The following is a 15,924-nucleotide window of genomic DNA, read 5'->3' as shown; positions in this document are numbered from 1 at the left end:
CTCTGTAAATTGAAAGTATTTTTAATTGTTAGCCAAGTTTTTCGAACCAAGGTTTTGGGCTTGATGACAAATTTTGACTATACTTTTGTAAATTTGGCGACATATTAGATGATATATTTTTCCACTTTTGTATCTTGAAATTTCAACTCTTTTCTAAAAAAATTGTTAATCTTCCGAGATTATATAAAATCCTCTCTGAAGTCCCTGGAATATGGAGGGCACCTGAACATCGGTGTCTGGGACCACGACTAAACTGCTGGAAATTGAAGAAAATTTGCTGCCTAGTGTTTTTATTTGTAAGAGAACTAGTGGGTTGTTGTGGTAGTTTAATGAAGACTGGATTGTTTTTTGCTGTAATAACTATAAATAAATACCTATTTGTGCCATTTTAAATTTAATTTGATCCATGAATCATATGAATCATAACAGTACATTTCATTTTTCATCTAACTTTTTGTATCATTTTGATCTATGACTATCTTTGGGAATCATGCCATCATTAATCAAGGTCAAAATTAATATTTCTTCATCCATCAAATCTTTCAATTATGCAGCATCTAATATTTACAGATTGGAATAGAACACGCCAAGATGAGTGTTTTGGTGTATAACATGTAGGGTCTCCGAATATAGCGACATTATCTAATTACACGAAGACCGTTAATTACGAATCCGACAGTTTGTATTCTAAATTATGATGCATACGATGATTGTACAACATGGGAGCTTTCCTAGGTGACTATACAAATTTGTTACAACAAATGAGAGGAAAAGAGCATCTGCAAGTGAATATTCAAAACTCTGCATCGACATATAACGCTAGAATACGGCTTTGATAAGAATAAGTCGCGAGTTACCTGCGTAAGAAATTACTGGGTATTGTTTGTAATTGCTGCGGTTCTAAAATAAGCAAATATTCAATTAAGAATCGTGTTTTCATGGTACTGACTTATCATGAATAGCAAACATCAGTGACTGTGGTGAAAAAAATCAAGAAAAAATTCGGTAATCACCACAATATAAACGGCAGTACGACGATCAAAAGTAAATACGATCTCTTAGCAGAACATTTTCACCGTAGACTGACCTAGTTGGATTCCATTACGAAAACAGACAATGGTATAGAGTGGCCATCTTACTCTCCGGATCTTAACCCAAGCAATTTTTTTCATGAGGACATTTGAAAAACACAGTGTATCTCTCAACACTGGATGACTTAAGAGCAGTAATCAAAACCAAGGTCAAATAAATTGGAACACTCGTTTTGCAGAAAACTATTGAGAAATTCGATTCCACACTTCGCCATGTCATTTTTTCGAACGGTCGACATTTCAAAAATCTGTTATATTAAAAGTTCTCAATAAAGATTGATTTTCACTTGGGTTTTTTTTCCCCTCATGTCTTGAAGTTTTCATAATGCAAGCTTCACACATTAATTAGACTATGACGCTACATTTGAGGACCCCACATATTAGCCATCAAAATACTCGTCTTGACGTATTCTATCCGAATCTGTAAATATTAGACGCTGCATACCTTTTGGCATACCCTGTACTTTCTTCAATATTTACTTTGTTTCTGGATACTGGAGTTTCTAAGCAGTTAGTGTAAGATCTGATTGGGTTGGCGTCAAAATTTTTGCTCATGTTGGAATTTTGAATAGAGCTCTTTCAGACTGGCTCAGAAATCATGAACCATTTAAAATTTAGAGTTCTATTTTTTACTTGAAATTTAAACGTATTAACTTTCCAATGATTGTTTGAATTCCTAATTTTTCAATTGTCCAAGTTCACTTTTATTAATACTTTTTTCATTAATATCTATTTTCTTTCTAATTATATTTTCGGCAAATTTCATATGCTAATCCATTTTAAAGATGCGAATTTATTTATGTTTAAATATATTATATATTTACTTATTATAATTTGGAAATAAAACATTTTGAAATTTTAGTTGTCATGTCTTCCGAAGCCACTTTCAGAATCACATTGCTTGGTAGTTTGTTACTTTCTTGGTAGTTTCTAGTCTTCAGCTAAAATGTTTCAATATCTAACTCCGCTAAAGATCCTCTAAGTATTTGGGTTCAATGCACGTCAAATTTACCGTTGAGGATTAAACATCATCCGACTGGTGAAATATTGAAATTGAACAGGATAATGGTAGATCATTTGTTGGCCTCATCATTTGATCACTTTTCAAAACTCAAAGACCCATCTGAAAATAGTCCTTCAATTGCTTCAAAAGTTAATATAATTTAATTAATTCAAATAACGATTAACTATAGCAATTAATACTTTAAATTTGTACTACCCTTTAGTATTTTTGTCTTAATAGGTAGTTTTTATTCTGACTAAGCTTGACTAGCCTTCGTTAAGTTTAATCAGAATGATGCAATTCTATAGCCCTAAACGAAAGTAATTCAATTTTCTTATTATATGAATTTAATTTTACTCAATTACTTTTATTCAATTCTTAAATTTATTCTGTTTTATAAAATTTTATAAAACATTCATTCAAAGATGTCTAGCCAACTTCTGAGACTTCATTTCCTAAATGCAGACGCATATTGTAAACTATAACAACATAAACTAATTACAGGAACTGCAAAGAGCAGTACAAAAAAATAAAGGAATTTCTTCATTGTTAGTACAAGAAGATAAATTTAAAATCTCAGGAAGGTTAGTACAATCAAAAATATTTGTTATGCAGTAAGAGCAGATGTAGTTAATTTGTCCTGTTTCTTCAATCTTTTTTTATTACCTTAATGAAATATAGCATTGCCCCACATATTTAAATTTGGACTAGAGTATTTTGTCAGATTTTAATGAATATTTCTCCATAAAACTAGTGCAATGAAATAGCATATACATTTTTAATATTAAGGCATTACAAAATATGTCTGCATTTTTAAAATCTGACGAAACATAATGAAATTTTAAACAGGGCAGTAATCCAAAATGCGTCTTTGTCTTTAAACTTTCCACTATTAATCTTTTTATGCTTTTAATTCCAGGTGTTTCTCATATATGTTGTTAAGTAATAGTCATGTGTATTTTTTTCAAACAATTGGTATTCATTTATATTTAAATTTTGATTTATAATGCATTTATAATCAACTGAAAGTAAAAACTTACTTAAGACTTTGTGTTTTGAATCAGCCTTATTTTAAATTTGATTTATTACTTTGTCTCTTACACCGGACCTGAAACCAGCATAAAATTTTTATTAAACACAAAACCGAACATTTTATGGTTTATATAATCCCATTCTATAATATATCATTTAGTGTCTTTTATATGATTGTACTTGACCTTTGATATTTTCACTTTCTTGTATTAGAAATATATCTGTTGAAAGTATAGCAATTAAAAAGAAAATATCTAGAGAATTGTATTGAATTTCTATCGAAACCAAAAATTGCAGAGAAGGGGAAAGTATGTTTGTATTTCTGTTCAAATGTTTGAGAACGCAATAGTTTAAAAAAAGTCAATAAATCATGTAACTGAAATTTAAGGCGGCCTCCTTCCTGACTAGAATATTTTAGATCAGTACAACATGGATCAAATCAGTAAGCGATTAGGGTTAATTTTCAATCACGCACCTAGGTTTCTTTATTCCGCAAGGAGCAACACAAAAGTGAATCACACTGACAAAGATTTTAAATATAATATTTAAAAGTTTTCTTTTAAAATATTAGAGAACTACAGAGTAAACCAAGTTGGAAATTAAATTTATTTCAACGCTCAATTTTCTTATCCAAATAATAAATAAACTTTTTAATTTGCAAGATTTTTTTTATCCAATTAAGTTTATCGCCGAAAAACATAAAAAAAAGTAATCTAAAGAGTCATAAACCTTCAATGAATAAGATATGTTTTGACATTTTTAGAATATTTTGATAAAAATCAGTTAAAATATTTGGTAGCAGATCAAACAGCTGCATTTTGTGTTGATTTTCTGCTCAAACGATGGTTGAAGAGAGATGTATCCAGTATTCTCAACGGTCTAAATATAATAGAAAACTGACAATCATCGAATTTTTGTCTTAAAATCAGTGGCTATTATGAAGAAAGGGAAAAGGTCATTCCTTAGAAAATAAAAATATTTTTGTATTTAATGATACATAAATACAAGTAGGTCTGTAGTTATTTTTATTTTTCAATTTACATGGAAATTAAAAGAAAATACTTAAGAATTAAAAAAAACTATCTTAATCTGGATATATAAAATTATCATTAGCAAAACAGCAATGGAATCTTCGGCAAATAGCATCGCTATTTTGCTAATGATAATTCCTAGGTGAGTGAAAGTGGAAAAGCCAAATTAGCCCAGAGAAATATAAATATTATTTAATGAAAACCATTCCTTATTGTAGAAAGAAATTGCAGAAAATTTACTCAGATATTTTGTTCTTTTGAATATGTTACAAAATAAAATCAAAATTTATCATAAAATATATCAAAAATTAGCATCATTCAAACTTATAATAATATTTTAAAAATAAAATGAAATAGAGAAACCATTTTTATTTACTTTTTTCATAAGATCCATCATTTAATGTTTTCAATTTAAAAATGCTTCTTTTGAAATTTATCTTCTCTTTTAATATCTTGTTTTGTATCCATACTTCTCTTTAGAAAGATAAATATTGTGTTCTCTTAAAAGATAAATTTTATATCATAAAGTTAAATATTTACGCGAAAAGATAAATATTTCTTAAGGTCTAAGACATATAACTGTATTATATTTTGAAAAGAAAGAAAACTAATTAAGACAGACTGTCCCGATCTCTATTATAATATATCAAGAAAATTCTCTAAACTATTCTTTTATTTGATTACTATTATATTTCACATTTGCTGTAAACATGTATATTATTATTTTACTATTATTGAATAAATTTCAATAATTAGATTTAGAATTGGTTATTTAATTAAATTTATTGACTCTTTACTAAAATAATCAAAGCAATTTTCACCAAATGTAAACAACTTTTCAATTGCTTTTCCTTTTTCCATTTAGTACGCCATTGCATTTCCATTTTACATTGATATGAATGATTTTTCTTTTATTTTGTAGTTATATTATCTCTGTCAATGTACAGACATTAAAAAGTTTTAAAAACTTGATTACTTTATGCAAGCAAGCTGTACTAATTAAATTGATTGCTTCTTCTTGAATGATTCAGATTTGATTCATGAATTCTGATTGGTTGATTAGTAGCTAGGATTTATTGACGCAAAAACAATATTTGATAATGTCGCACTATACGTATGGTAGATAAATAGGATTACTTTGGTATATAAAATGGGGCAAAAAATTGTAAGCAATAGTATATAAAATGGTACATAAAATTGTAATCAGAGTTATACAAAATGGTATATAAAACTGTAAGCAGTACTATATAAAATGTAAGAAGTAGTATATAAAATGATACATAAAATTGTGATTAAAGGTGTTTAAAATGATACATAAAATTGTGAGTATAGGTATATAAAAAATGGTACAGAAAATACTAAGCAATAATACAGAAAATTGTAAACAGAAGTATATAAAATGGTACATAAATTGTAATAATTATTATATAAAATGGCACATACAGTAGTATATAAAATGGTGCATAAAATTGCAAGCAGAAGTATGAAAGTGGTACATAAAGTTGCAAGCAGCAGTATATAAAATGGGGCATAAAATTGTAAGCAGCAGTATATAAAATGACACATAAAAATGTAGGCAGAAATATATAAATTTATGAATAGAATTGTAAGTAGTAGGATATAAAATGTTACATAAAATTGTAAGCAGCAATATATAAAATGGTGCATAAAATGGTACATAAAATTGTAAGCAACTATATATAAAATGGCATATAAAATGGTATATAAAATTGCAGCGGCAATATATTAAATGGTACTTAAAATTGTAAGCAGAAATATATAAAATTGTGCACAGAATTTTAAGCAGTAGTATATAAAACAGTACATAAAATTGTAAGGAGAAGTATATAAAATGGTACATAAAGTTTCAAGCAAGGGTATATAAATTGTACATTACACATACAATTGTAAATTACACTTAATTCAAGATGATATTTATAAGTACACACAAATAATATCTCGAATATAATTCTGAAGCTTATAGATATTTGATATCAGTATTCCATTCTTTGTTAAAACAAAAGCATTTACAGTAGGCGATCTTTTCGCTCATTAAGAAAAATTATGGCTACCGTTTCTATTAAAAATTAGAGAATAATTAAGAGCCGCTACTTTAATTGTAATTATTTATTCCAAGAGCTTTTATATACCTGCCACAACACGTAAATCCCACTAAGACAGAAAGCATCCTGGAGGATTTAGAAATCTTAATAATATATTTCAGATCACATCAAATAAATGAGTGCTTTCTCTGTTCCATTTATGGATTTTGACTGAAGAAATGAATTAACCCATTCTTCATTTAGTTTTGTATGTTATTTAGAGAAAATTATAGCATAATTAAGTACGAATCAGGATTATAATCCTTCAAAGTTTGGATAATGATAAAGATGGAGGATGTGTATGTTCTTACCATCTTTTAATTAAATACTTGCATAACATTTTCAACAAATAAATTATCTGCAAATTTTAATAAAAACTCATAATTGCATAACAACTTGAACTTTTATGAAATATAAATAACCAGAAAAGCTATTAATATTCAATTGCTACTTTTTTATATAAAATTAATTGGGAAAGATCCAGTAACTAAATTAAAGCTGTAAATTTTAAGGCTGCAAAATTTCAAAAATTCTAAAACTACCCCGATTTTTATATATAGGTCAGCGATTTGATCTGAAAAAAATATTAATAATGTCATTAGAAAAGTAGGTACTTATTACGTGAAGAATGCATATATAAGACTGACATAATAAAAATAAACAGCAAAAACAGTAAAAGCAATGGGAAGAAATGTATTTTATTTCTTCCTTTTGAATCGATTATAACTTCAATAAAAAAGAAAATATCTATTCAAAATGAAAAAACCTTCCCAAAATCAGAAATATTTCTTGTACTTAAAGCAGAAACCTTTATATGAGAAGTCTTTAAACGAATGTGTTAGAGGGTCATAGTCTGAACGAGGATTTAATGTTATTGTAATTTTCATGACTAATAAATTCAAAGTTTTTTTTTTTTAATTTATATGTTTTCTCTTTTTTGGTAATATTCTAAAACATCGTGAATTTCTCACGTTTTTATCACACATTTTCAAAAATAGTCTTGAGTGCAATTAAAAATTCAACCAAAGAGGCCTCTGTTTTAAGGATATAAATTTGTTCGATTTACATAAAATAGGTTACGTCTTACAAATTCTTTCTGTTCATGAAAACATTTTTCTCCATACATGATTTTTTTAAACGAAAAATTTATCCGTCAAGTTGCTTCAAAGTGCACAAGTAAAAAAAATAAAAAAATCTCTCAATTTTTTTTTTTCCCGAAATGGCTTAACCACACAGTTTAGGATCAAAACCGCAGCCAAGACTTTACTTAGAGAATGTTTATTTTGGAAGAGAAAAATGAATCTTCATATGCTTTAAATTCTATTTTTAGAAAACTTGAAGAAAAGATTTTTTAAGTCAATATATCGTTGTTAAACAGACTATGAATAATGGTGACCGTAACCATTTTGATTTATAGGTGACTTCTTTTATCTGCTTCAACATTATAGACATATTTCTATGATACCTCTTGTGATTTAAGTCATTTTAATATATCTGCTATAAAATATCATATTTATTAAAAGTAATTTTACAATATTGGACATAAGATAACAGTAAAACTTTATCTTTAATGAGATGATAATGATTTTTTTTCTGTATTTTGTATGGGAAATTTTATTAAATCTTTTTCAATGAACAGTAATTAGATAATTGGATAAATTTTATAGAATAAGATACATTTTTATTATACATCGGCACAGGTGATTTTCAAAATTGGTTCATCGTGTTAATTTATATATCTCATTATAACTGCAAGAAATAATTCATCATTTAGCTGCTTTGGAAAAAATGTCATTTGCCTTTCGAAATCTTCTTTTCTTTTCCTTCTTTCTTTTCTTTTCTTTCTTTCTTTCTTCTCTTTTCTTTCTTTCTTTCTTTTCTTTTCTTTACTTTCTTTTTTTCTTCTCTTTTTCCAAATCTTGAAATAATATATATTTTTTAATTTCATTAGCTATTTATCTACAAAATTTCACCTAAATTTTTTACACAATTTTTTATAAAATACTTTTTCTGCATCGTATTGTAAAGTAAATAAGCCACAGAATATCTATTTAGATCTATTTAGCAGTTATTTTCAAGAATTAATATTCGGAAAAGGAAGAGAAACTAAACAATTATATTTTTTTTCTTCTTGTTGTTATGTTTTTAATTAATTCTTTTAGTCGTTAGTACTGAATAAAACTCAAATTCAATTTTTTTTTCTTCCCTTGTCATCTTGGCTGATAATAATTCTATCGGAGGGCAAGTAAAAGTTCACCATTAATATCTTTTTATACATTAAGTTCTCCATTAATGTCTTTTTATGCATTAAGTGAACTTTTTCTCGATGTAGGATTAAATTCAAGCTTAAAAATGAATTATTAATCATGGACAAATAAAAAAAATAAAGATTTTAAACTTAATTATTTCTTTAATTTAATGTTCTTTGAATTAGAGAAACAAATATTTGAATATATCCATTTAAAAGTGAGTCTATGAAGAAGAAACTGGAATGGATAACACTTCTTTTCAAGTCATTGAGTCATATGAAATTTATCCTTTGAAATCAATCATTAAATTAACTATTTTTGCATTTCTCCATTAGCTATGTTTCCTTTTATTAATTTTGAACGACAAAAACAGAGATTATTAGAAATATTTGCAGATCAATCTAAGAGGAGAATCAGATTAATTTTACAAATGAAGGATTCAAATCACAAATTGAGTGATATATGTAGTGTCCGCTGTGATATAGAAAATATTAACTTTGGTGTGCTATGCATATCTGAATCACTCATGGGGGAAGTGTTAAAACAAAAACAGTATTATTTATTAACATTTAAGAAAGAATACTATAGCCCTTAACGTCAATATTTTCATTATCATAGAATTCATTCATGTGACTTATTTGGAACCAGAGTTCTCAATTCAAAAATTTTTGATTCGCATATGCATATTACGAAGGTGAATCAAAAGGATGTTTTTAGCAGTTTATTTTATAGAATTTTCTTTTTCTTGATATTCCGTAAAGGAAAATATTCTTTATTTCCTTTAGGAGTGACTAATTAATAAATCTGTTATTTTAAAATTATTATATTATATTATAAGTTAAAAGCTGCATGATAACTGTTAAAGCGCACAATTGTTAAACACCACATGAGGTGATATTGCATTCTTCATATTTCCACACGTGTCAATATGAAGAATTGGATGATAGTCTTATTATATTATATTTCATATATTTGAATATTTAGATCATTCTTAATAGTTATGAATTTTTTATTTCAAAGAAAAGATTGCACTTTCATGTCATCCAAATATTCTTAATCTCTAACAAAAACCAGACTCAAGGATAATATTAAAATGCTGAAAAATAAATAAAAATAATTTTTCTTTAAACAAAGATATCTAATAAATATTTACACAATAAATTATTTAGAATTCCAAAAGGCATTGGGAGAATGACAATTATTTCAATAAAATATTTTGAAATCAGTTAAAACGCCATTTTTCAAACCTAAATATTCAACAGCCATTGCAGTACATTAATTTTATAATGGGTTTAGCATAAATAGATTCGATGAAATGGGACAAAATGCTATAGAAATATGGAAAGAGCAAAACATTTTAAAGCGTTATTAATAAATGAGCCGGGTTTTTTTTCTTTTGAAAATTAGTCAAGTCTATTTTTGAAAAAAATAGAGATAATGCTAGTATAAATAAAACTTCTTATGATCCTTTGTATGCGTAAAAAACTTAAAGTTAAAAAAATCCGATTCTAATATTTTGGAGATGGCAGTTTTAGCTCATAACAGTATTGAAAATCTGTTTAATTTGAAAGTGGTTCAAATCCATCTTAGATTGAAATTATTTCTGACCGAATATATTACGGCAAAATTTAGCTCCGGTTGCTGTATGGTGAAGCAAATGAAACAAATCCTGTCGATACTGCTACGTTCAGTGGTGGCGGGGTGGTCGGCTGTACGCAAGAAGACAAGAAGGTGAAGCAAATGTGGCCGTTTGATATCATGTCTGAAATCTAGGGTGTTTCTATCTATCTATCTTTGATAAGGAAAATCTGTGGTTGTACAGTATTTCATAAATAATAAAAAGTATGTCTTAATTTTGTGTTTCAATTATAATAATATTATTATCGATAATATTATATTCGATAATAATAATATTATTAAGAATATTAATAATATTATAACTATATTATAGTTAAACAATTCACAGTTTCTCCATCAGTATTTTTATTTCTTTTTAAAACCGCTTTCTCCAGAAGTTGGGTTGAAAATAAATAACCGCGTTTCATTTCATATATTAAACATTCAATATGTTTTCGACAATTTCGTATTACTTTATAGTAATCCTGGTTTAATATACAAGAAACTGGTTTTCCGGATTGCCAGTTCTACAACTCCAAAATCACGAACGTTCGGAAAATTGAATGTCCTGACAACAAAAATTTATGATAAATGGTATTTATTTCATTGTCACTGGACTGAACAATCGGTGGTGGAAGTAAACACATTATTATCGAAACACAAAATGAAGACATACTTTTTATTATTTATGAAACATTGTACAACCACCGATTTTCATTATCAAAAACAGACAGATAGAAACACCCTAGATTTCAGACATGATATCAAACGGCCACATTTGGTTCACAGTACAGCAACCGGAGCTAAATTTTGCCGTAATATATTCGGTCAGAAATAACTTCAATCTAAGATGAACTTGCACCACTTTCAAAATAAACAGATTTTCAACACTGTTCAGAGCTAAAATTGCCATCTCCAAAATACTAGAATCTGATTTTTTTTCGTTTATTTTAAATTGTTTACTTATAAAAAGATCATAACAAGTTTTATCTATAAATACCAATATCTTAATTTTTTTTCAAAAAAGGACTTGCCCCACTTTCAAAATAAATGGCTCATATGGATCTAATTAGATGCAGATCTGATGTGGGCCTTATTAGATGCAGATTTTAATATATCTAGTTATTTGCAGCTCTAAATAGATGCAGATGTAATTAGATGTAGTTCTGATGCGGGCCTAATAAGATGCAGATCTGATTCAGATATAATTAAATATAGATCTATTTAGATGCGCTCCTAATAAGATGCATGCAGTTGTATTTAAATGCGGATCATGCGCTCTTAATTAGATGCAGGACTGATGCTGGTCTAATTAGATGCAGACCTGATACCGATCTAATTGGATGCAAACTTGATGCATATTTAGATGTGTATCTAATTAGATGCAATTCTGATGGGGGGGGCCTAATTAGATGCAGACAAGATGCAGGCCTAAGTAAATGCATTTCTATTTAGATGCTGATCTAATTAGATGATAGATATGATGCGGGCCTAATCAGATGCAGATATGGATCATATTAGATGCAGATCTAATTAGATGAAGTTATATGCAATTCTACTTAGTTTCAGGTCTGATGCAGGCCTAATTAGATGCAGATCTAAATAGATCTAGTTAGATGCTGTTCTAATTAGATGCAATTCTAACAAGATGCATGTTTGATTCGGGCCTAATCAGATGCAGACATGATTCAGATCTAACAAAACGCAGTTCTATTTAGATGTGTATTTAATTAGATGCAGACCTGATTCAGATCTGATTAGGTTCGGTCCTAATTAGGTCTGATGCGGGTCTAATTAGATGCATACCTGATTCAGACGTAATTAAATGCAGATAAGTTTAGAGACGGGCCTTATTAGATGTGGATCTGATGCCGGCCAATTAGATGCAGGTCTGATGATGGCCTAATTAGATGCACACCTAATGCAGATCCATTTAGATATGGATCATATTAGATGCAGACCACATAAAGGCCTAATAAGATGCAGACTTACTGCTGGCCTAATTAGATGCAGTTCTACTTAGATGTGGATTTAATTAGATGCACATCTGATGAGGAACTAATTAGATGCAGATCTAATTAAATGTAGTTACATGCAGAACAAATTTGATGCAGATCTAATTAGATGCATGTCTGATGCGGGCCTAATTAGATAAAGACCTGATACAGATCTAATTAGATGCTGTTCTAATTAGATGAGGTTCTATTTAGATGCAAATTTGTTTCGGGCCTAATTAGATGCAGACCTGATTCAGATCTAATTAGATGCAGTTGTATTTAGAAGCGGATCTAATTTGATGCAGATCTGATGTGGGCCTTATTAGATGTAGATGCCCCATTTTCAAAATAAACGGCTCAAATACTGTATTTAAAAAAAATGCTTTATGTGCTTGTAAAAATAAAATGTCTTGATTAAAAGGAAACAAAAAACAAGAATAAGGAAGAACATAAAATTTATTATGATAATTTTACTAACGAATTACAAAGGCGCAAAATTTTATCAAATGTTATTGAAAGACAGCAATCAAACGATTAGTACTTGAGATTATATAATAAATTACATTTAATTTGTAATAACATTTGATTTCCTAATTGGTGCATTTAATCAATATATATTTTTTAAGATAAAACTTATAAATATTTGAAAATTATAATGAAATTCACCAAATATCAAAAAAGCAGCACATAAAAACTCTGTTGTTTAAAACTGGGAGCCAAATGAAATAAAATTTTGAATCACCTCTTTAATCTAAACAATTTCAATTCTATGATGAAACTATGCTTTTCCATTATATACAAGAAAATAAATTTTCCCATGTGGCTTCTTTTTTAAATCTGATTACTAAAATAACACTTAGAAAGAAAATTGCTGTAGTATGACTAGAAGGATGTCCTTACACATTTAAGAGAATACTGCGCCATTTTTCTTTTCTTTTTCTTCCGCTTTGAAGCAATGAATTTTCATCATCATCTTTCTTTATTACTACTTTCTTTGAAACTCTCAAGACAAACATTCTTTTTTCTAAGCAAATTCTTAAGTAATGCGACAAACATTAAAAGCATGTATTCTTCTTTCAGTGAAACTTTTTCATAAACCATGACTAAGATGTAAACAAACTCGTGATTTTTATATCGTGCTTTTCAAAGCTGTTCAATCAAGCACAAAATACAAATATACAGTGGCTCAAAAAATTGAGAGTACACCTTACTTTTACTTGATAAATCCGACTTTCAATATAAATAACATATTACCGGGAAGTGCAAACATATTTTTATTTTTGCACATAACAAATGGTTTCATTTAGAGTAAAAATAAAGAAAAATAAACGGAAAATTTCTAAATTGAAAAGTTTCAGAACCATTTTAAATAAACATGCGCAAAATTTTGTCTCAAAAAATTGAGAATACACCAATGAAATTTTTGCAATATCACGCATAGAAACAAGGTGTCACTATTAAATTGCATGTTTTTTGGCTCTTATAATGGCCTCTAAACGTCATGGTACCGATTTGACCCATTTTTGGTGGTATTTGAAGATATTTTACCCCATTCTTCTTGCACCACTTGTTTTAAATGGGTTTTGTTTCTAATTTTGTCTTTTTGAACAACTTTTTCGGGTACGGCCCACAAATATTCAATGGAATTGATGTCAGGGTACTGTGGTGATGTGTGTAACTGCTATTTACAATGAAAAAGACACCATATTTTGAAGTTACGTGTATTCTGTTTGGGTTAGAATACACCAATGAAATTCTTGTAATATCTCACATAGAAAGAACATGTCAGTATTTAGTTGCATGTCTTTTGGCTTTTATAATGGCCTCTAAACGTCATGGTACCGATTCGACCAATTTTTGGTGGTATATGAAGATATTTTACCCCATTTTTCTTGCAACACTTTTTTTAAATGGGCTTTGTTTTTAATTTTGTATCTTTGGACCACTTTTTGAGAGTGCCCACAGATATTCATTGGTATTCATGTCGGGGTACTGTGATGGTGTGGATAATTGCTGTTTACAATGAAAAATACACCATATTTTGACGTTACGTGCATTCTGTTTGGGATCGTTGTCCTGCTGGAAAATGAAATTTCCATCTAAACCCAAATTTTTAGCACTTTTCTTTAGATTGCTGCGAGGCATATCCAAGTAAAACATACCATTTATAATGCCATTTATAAAAATTAAATTTCCTACCTCGGATGAAGCCATGTATTCATGACGGAGTTACCATCATGTTACCACCCAAAGCAATATTAGGCTTTCTCCATACAGTAAGATGGTTGTCACTTCCAAAAATGTTGAGTTTTCTTTCATTACTAAATATAACTTTCTTCCAAAGGTTAGTGGTCTTCGATTCATGAGTTTTTGCAAACCTCAAATGTTTTTTCTGAATTTGCAAGCTGATGAAAAGTTTCTCTCTAACAATGCGGCTTTAATATCCAGCTTGTCTAATGGCATTTTGTACAGTTTCAGCACTTACACTTCTGCCTATGATTCGAAAAATTTCTGCAACAAATTGGATGAACCATATGGCTGCAGCAATCTAAAAGAAAGTGTTAAAAATTTGGGTTTAGATGGATATTCCATTTTCCAGCAGAACAACGACCCCAAACAGAATGCACATAACGTCAAGATATGGTGTACTTTTCATTGTAAACAGCAGTTGCACGCACCTCCACAGTACCCCGACATCAATGCCATTGAATATTCTTGGGCCATACTCGAAAAAGTGGTTCAAAAACCCAAAATTAGAAATAAAACCCATTTAAAACAAGTGTTGCAAGAAGAATGGGGTAAAATATCTTCATATACCACCAAAAATTGATGGAATCGTACCATGACGTTTAGAGGTCATTATGAGAGACAAAAGACATGCAATTTAATGGTGACATATTGTTTCCTATGCGTGATATTGCAAAAATTCATTGGTGTATTCTCAATTTTTTGAGGCAAAATTCTGAGTATGTTTATTTAAAATGCTTCTGAAACTTTTGAGTTTAGAAGTTTTATCAAAAATTTTTTATCAAAAAAAAGTAAGGTGTACTCTCAATTTTTTGATCCACTGTATATATATTTGTTACTTTGAATGAGAAATAAATTAAATTCACAAGTTAATATTATTTATTCTCAATTTCGCTAAATAATTACATACAATGGGGGAAATAAAAATGTATTAATATTTATTAGTTTCTAGAAATAAGAATGACAGATATTGATATATTTCTTCAGTCACATTTTGACATGCAATAGAAGGCATATGCTAATTATTCTAGACAGTAACAACATTTGATAATCTTTCAAATATCTTCTGTGTAATTCGACGTTCGTGCCGTTCATCCCCATATCGGTACTATTCAATAAATTTGAAATTTGTTGATATATCTTTAGTGAATAATGCCTGGTAGAATTTTTCAGTGACGTTATTCATGAGGTGAGCAACTTCATCATTTTCATTAATTTTGGTATTTACAGAGGTAGAACAGATTTAATCTACGACTAGATTTATTTCACTCAAAAACTGAGCTCTGAATTTCAGCTTCTCTACAGTTCTATGGACCGGCAATAGAGTAAAGTTAAAAATGGCGTAGTGGTGAATTTGGAGTTTTTGAATGAATTATTTCGGAATGATTTCTCGCCAGATAAAATCATGACTATTTTTTATTACAGTTCAAAAAGCCGATTTCTAGCATTTCTAGGAGTCATGCAAGATAGCTGAGTTTTTGAAGAGTTGGAATGTTGTTAACTTACTTGGCAAGAACTCAAAATTGATCTTAATTCTTACCGCATTACATCATGT

This window comes from Argiope bruennichi, chromosome 1, assembly GCF_947563725.1.
Source record: "Argiope bruennichi chromosome 1, qqArgBrue1.1, whole genome shotgun sequence".
In the NCBI taxonomy this organism is placed as follows: Eukaryota; Metazoa; Arthropoda; class Arachnida; order Araneae; family Araneidae; genus Argiope; species Argiope bruennichi.
The sequence above is the reverse complement of the archived record's forward strand: the minus strand, read 5'-3'. Positions refer to the sequence as shown.